Raw genomic sequence first — 6,250 nt, 5'->3', positions numbered from 1 at the left:
GGGAGCCTTCGCATCACCGCTCCACTCTCCAACCCCACGGACACTGTACTCTCGAAGTTGCCAAAGAGTTTTCCTAAAGAATACATCGTTTTTCTGATCATAAAAGCTATTCATATTCACAGTAGAAATTTTGGTGAATGTATGGAGGTAGAAAACAAAATCTTTGTCCCAGTCTTCCGGGACAATCACTATTAATATTAGTGTTTTCTGTCTTGCAAACATTTAACATTTTAAATTAGGTAATACATTCTAATGGTTCAAAAATCCAAATGGGATTTTTTAAAAAAGTACACATTGCAAAGTTCTTGTCCCCTACCCTCCACAGGTTACCACTTGCATTATTGTTTCCATCTAGTGTTTTTCTTTTTCTTTTTTAAACAGATACATACGTACTTCTTTTTCCCTTAATTAATATATCTTCTTGGTCTTTTTTCAATGCATTTTCATTTTCTCCCAAATTGGAATTATTGGGTAAATAGTTTTGTATCCCACTGTTTAAAATTACTGTTGGGTTTATACATTAATTGTTGCTTGAAGTTGTTTTATGAACATTGGCCAGGCTAGGTGCTTTGTAGACAGTGATTTAAAAAATGATAGGCCCTAACTTAATGGAACATGTAATCTAGTGGGACACAAAAATATTAATCAAATATTTACACAACTGTGTATGTGTTCCAAGAAATGCCAAGAAACAAAAGTATAGAAACTCTGCCCTCTGTTGAGAAAGGCCCTTTGAGCCGGGGACCAAAGAATGTAGGTATTTTCCAGGTGAGGTTGAAGGGAGGAGGAAGATGAGTTTTCCTGGCTGAGTGTACAGGCTGTGCAAAGACTGGGAGGCAGGTGGGAACCTGATATTTTGTGTAAATCTAAAGATGAGGATAAGAATGTCAGATAACAGAACAAGAAAAATGGCAGGGGATGAGGATGGGCAGAGCCAGATTAAAAAGAAATGATCTAGGAGTTGTTAAGAACATAAATCTTTGTGGGACACAAAAGTACATCAGAAAATATGCCAGTTACCTCAGGCTGAAATGTAATCCAACCCAAAAGGACTACAGCATCCAGGAGCAATAACACTTCTCTGTAGTCTGTTAAGTACAATATCTGGGTTACATTGCACCCAGATTTACTAGTAGGTTGAAATTCTGAAGACTGTTCATGGCATAAATATAGTTTTCAGGAACAATAACTTTTATTTTGTTATTTAAAAACCTTTAATATGCTTGTCAGTGTTTCTCTGTTGTAAGAAAATCTCTCTCACACATACATTCATTACTGAGGAGAGAACAAGGATCAGAAAGAAGTGAGAAATCTTTTACCAAATTATTTCAGAACCATGACTCTGCTTTGACTAAAGAAAGTGAATTGATAAATGAATCTGTATTTAAAAGAAAAGTCTCTCCAAGTTCCATAAATAAATATTTGACTAACATTAAAGAATAGTGGTTCAGTGGGGATATGTATAGGGAGAGGAATGGCAAATTATTAAGCCGGGTCTTGTTTCCACATTATTAGACAGAGGAGAGGAAAGAAGGGTCCAAATCCTGCAGTTTGTGGGCCATGCCTAGGGTTTTATATTTTAATAGTACTGAGAAGCCTTCAAGGAGGTTTAATTAGGGAAAGATATAATCAGAGGTGGAAAATTTTGAAGATTAATCTGGTTGCAGGGTAAAGAATCTCTAGGGATGGGGAGAGAAGAATGGATTTAGGAGTTTATCGGCAGACTTGTAGTAGTTCAAGTAGGATTAACATAGGGACAGTGAAGCTGGAGGGAAGTGGTAGGACTCAATAAATTTGGGAGGTAATACCAACAGGCCTTGGAGATGGATCGGATATGGGAGGGAGGGGTGATGGAGAGGAAGGTGTGGAGAACCAGATTTGATGGGGGTAGGGCATAGAAAATGGATTTGCTTCTGGGCGTGTGTTTAAGATGCCTGTGAGACAGTCAAGTAGAGATGTCAGGGAGGTAGCTGGAAATGTGAGCATGGAGTTCAAAGGTAAAATATAGGAACTTTTTTCCTAACTAATTTAAATATTGTTCAAAAATACAATTGTTAATGGTTTCATAAAAAGTAATTTATGAGTTTATTATAATTTTCCCTTATTATTGGAAATCTGGATTATTTTCCATTTCCTACTGTTAGTAACAGTTATTTAGGTACATTTTAAGATGAGACAGATCTTCAGAAAGATTCAGCAACTTGTTTAAGGTTGTGCTATTATTTTACTCAACCTTTGATAGCAGTGTGTATTCTTAACCTGCCAGTTTGATAGGAGAAAAATAGTCCCTGTTTTCCTTGAATATTTATTGCACAAGTAATTTACATGAACTTGGGCAATATACTTAATTGATTTAAGTACCAATTTCTTCACTATGAAATGGGAATAAGTATTGAGAATTAGATAATTCATAGAGTATTTAACACAGTAGCATATAATTAAAGCTCCAAAAAGTTATTGTAATTTTATGTTCATAATACAAAAATTAAAAACAAGGATAAGCCAAAGTAAAATAAAAATATCCTGTAATCCACAGCTATTATCGTGAATATTTTGTTAGTTCTCCCTTTTATATAGGCATCTATGTGCATATGATAGCTTACTAACTGAAACTAAAGCAAGTTATAAAACCATACGTACAATTCTTATCTTGTAGACCTTTTTTGTAGCTTTAGTGCTACAACTAGTCATGTCACTTGTCTTCTGGGACACTATCATCTCCTTGTCTCCTTATTGAACATACTTTGACGAATCCTAGTTGTCTTAGAACTGAGTGTTTGTAGAAGGAAAGTGAAATCAACACTATCAAATATAGCACGGAGTTGAAGTAAGATAAGGACTTAGAATTACAATTTCAGTAGAATGGTGTGAGCAAAACCTGGTTGCTGTTGGGTAAGTAGTGACTGGGAGATAAGTAGAAACTACCTTTTCTGGAAGTTTGGATGTAAAACAGAGGGTTTCTAATATGGGAGAGGATTGAACTTTTTTATTGACTGAGGGAAAGAACTCATTAGACAGTGACCAAGATTACAAGACAGTAATGGTGGAACAAAATACCAAGAGATGAAGGCCTGGGGTCTAGGAGCAGTAGAGCAGTTGACCTTGGGTTGAACCAGGGATTGACTTTGAGATCTGTGGAAAGCCAGTTAGAATGGTTAGAGGGTGGGTGGGTATTTAGGTAGGGGTGTGGGAGAGCAACAGAGCATTTCAGCTGGCCTGTTTGCTTGATATTCTAAGAGGCAAGGCAGTCTTTGAGAGTGAGAAGGTGGGGATTAAATTGGGTGTTGAGAATGGTGAAGACATGAGTTGAGGGCACTAGGAGAGGGAGCTGATAAAGGACAAGTGCAGTAACTGAGTGGTATTGAAGGCCTCTCTGATCTTAGGCACCACAGATCTGGAACGGCACTATTTCAGTTGTGTGGTTTTTCTCCAGGCAGTGCTTCTACCTGGGTGGGAGAGGAGTAGAGAAGGCAAATTTTAGCACTAACTCCTAACTCACACCAATTTTGGTTTAAGGGAGTGGTAGCAGGTAACTTTAATAAATCTTAAAATTTCCTTGCACCCCTTCATGATAGAAACACTCAACAAACTAGGAAAAGAAAGGAACGTCCTCAACCTGAAAGAGGGTATGTCCAAAAACCTTACAGCTAATGTTATACTTAATGACAAGACTGTATGCTTTCCCTATAAGATAAGGAACAATGATGTCTGCTCTCACCACTTGTATTCAACTTTGTACTGGAAGTAGTCAGGACACTTAAGCAAGAAAATGAAATAAAGACATTAAATTAGAAAGGAAGAAGTAAAACTATATTTGCAGATGACATGGTCTTCTATATAGAAAATCCTGAACATTTTCTAAAAATTTATCAGAACAAGTTCAGCAAGGTTGTAAGATGTGAGGGCAATATACAAAAATCAATTCTATTTCTATACATTTGCAGTGGACAGTCTAAAAAGGAAGTAATTCCATTTACAAAAGTATCAAAAGAATAAGATCCTTAGGAATAAATTTTACAAAAGAAGTACAAAACTGATACTCTGGAAACAAAACATTATTGAAAGAAAATAAAGTCCTAAATAAACGAAAAAGACATCTCATGTTCATGAATTGGTAGGCAATTTTGTTAAATGGCTATGCTCCCCAAATTGATCTACGAACACCATCCCTGTTAAATTCCCAACTGGTTTCTTTGTAAAAATTGACAAACTGATCTTAAAATTCATATAGAAATGCAAAAGAATCAGAATAGCCAAAGCAGTTTTGAAAAAGAACAGTTGGAGGACTCACACTTCCCAATTAAAAACTTGCTACAAAAAGCTACAGTAATTAGGACAGTGTGGTACTGCCATAGAGGTACATAGACGAATGGAATAGAACTGAGAGTCCAGAAATAAGCCTCTACATTTGTGGTCAGTTCATTTTCCACAAGGGTTCCAAGATAGTTCAACACTTGAGAAAGAATAGTGTTTTCAACAAATGGTGCTGGGACAACTGGCTAATAAGCATATGAGAAAATGCTCGACATCATGTGAGTTAGGTAAGTGTAAATCAAAATCACAGTGAGATACCACTACACACCTACTATGATGGCTATAATAATAATAAAAAAATACCGAGAAAATAATGTGTTGGTGAGGATGTAGAGAAATTGGCACCCCCCTCCCCACATTGCTGGTTGGAATACACATGTTGTAGCTGCTATGGAAAAGTTTGGCAATTCCTCAAAATATTACACAGAATTACTGTATGACCCAGCAATTCCACTCCTAGGTGTTTATACCTCAAAGAACTGAAGACAGGGACTCAAACATTATACTTTTATGTGAATCTTCATAGAACCATTATTCACCACAGCCAAAATGTGGAAAACAACCAATGCGTCCATCAATAGATGAATGGATAAACAAAATGTGGTACATACATACAATGGAACATTAGCTATAAAAAGGAATGACATTCTGATACACACTACATCATGCTAAGTGAAATAAGCATACTATTGTATAATTCTATTTATATGTGGTACCTAGAATAAATTCATAATGATACAAAGTAGATTAAAAATTCCTACGGTCTGGGGGGAGGAAGGAATGAGGGGGTTACCGCTTAATGGGCAGAGTTTCTGTTTGGGATGGGATGATGAAACAATTCAGTGGTTATGGTTGCGTGATGTTGTAAATGTATTTAGTACCACTAAATTGTCCACTTAAAGTTAAAATGGTGAATTTTATATGTATTTTACCACAATTTAAAAAACCTGTATATCTGAGTAAAAAAACTTAGCAAATACTGATAGAAAGGAAGTCTAAATTATTTTATCAAAGCTTAAAAAAAAAGTCTGATACATGCTACAACATGGATGAACCTTAAAAACATTATGCTAAGTTAAATAAGCCAGGCACAAAAGGACAAATATTTTATGATTCCAGTTACATGAAACATTTAGAGTAGGCAGATTCATTGAAACAGAAAGATTAGAGGTCCCGGGCTGGGGGCAGGGAGAATGACGGTTATTGCTTAATGGTTATAGAGATTCTATTTGGGGTGATGAAAAATTTTGGAAATCGTTCGTGGTGATGGTTGCACAACACTGTGACTGTAATTCATACCACTGAGTTGTACACTTTAAAATGGCAAATTTAATGTTATGTATATTTACCATAATTAAAAAAAAAAAAATGAAGTACCGATACATGCTACAACATGGATGAATCTTGAAAATGTGCTGCAAGAAGTCAGTAAGAAAAGACCAAATATTGTATTATCCCATTAAAATGAAATATCCAGAATACACAAATCCAGAGACACTAGTGAGTGGTTGCCTAGGGTTGGAGGAAATGCAGGGTGACCTCTAAAGGGTATGTATGGGGTTTCTTTTTGAGATGATGAAAATATAAAATTGACTGTGATGATGGATACACAATTCTGAACACATTAAAAACCATTGAATTATACACTTTAAATGAATGAATTGTATGAATTATATCTCAATAAAGCTGCTACAAAAATTACTGGATACCATGCAAAGCAGACAAAGGATGCCCCTCACATCTTGGCCATTATAATAAGACAAATGAAAACAAAAAGGTTCCTCCCTTTGGATCTCAGTTATCGATATGGACTGGTCGATGCACATTCGAGGCTGGAAGCTGGGTTGGATTTGTCTAATTGTCAGACATGTTTTATATCCCCCGGTAAGTGCTAATGCTCTTTGCATGTGTGCAAAAATCTATCTAGCACAGGGCT

The sequence above is a fragment of the Rhinolophus sinicus genome, linkage group LG05 (assembly GCF_036562045.2).
Source record: "Rhinolophus sinicus isolate RSC01 linkage group LG05, ASM3656204v1, whole genome shotgun sequence".
NCBI classification, from domain to species: domain Eukaryota; kingdom Metazoa; phylum Chordata; class Mammalia; order Chiroptera; family Rhinolophidae; genus Rhinolophus; species Rhinolophus sinicus.
This window is presented reverse-complemented; position numbering follows the sequence as displayed.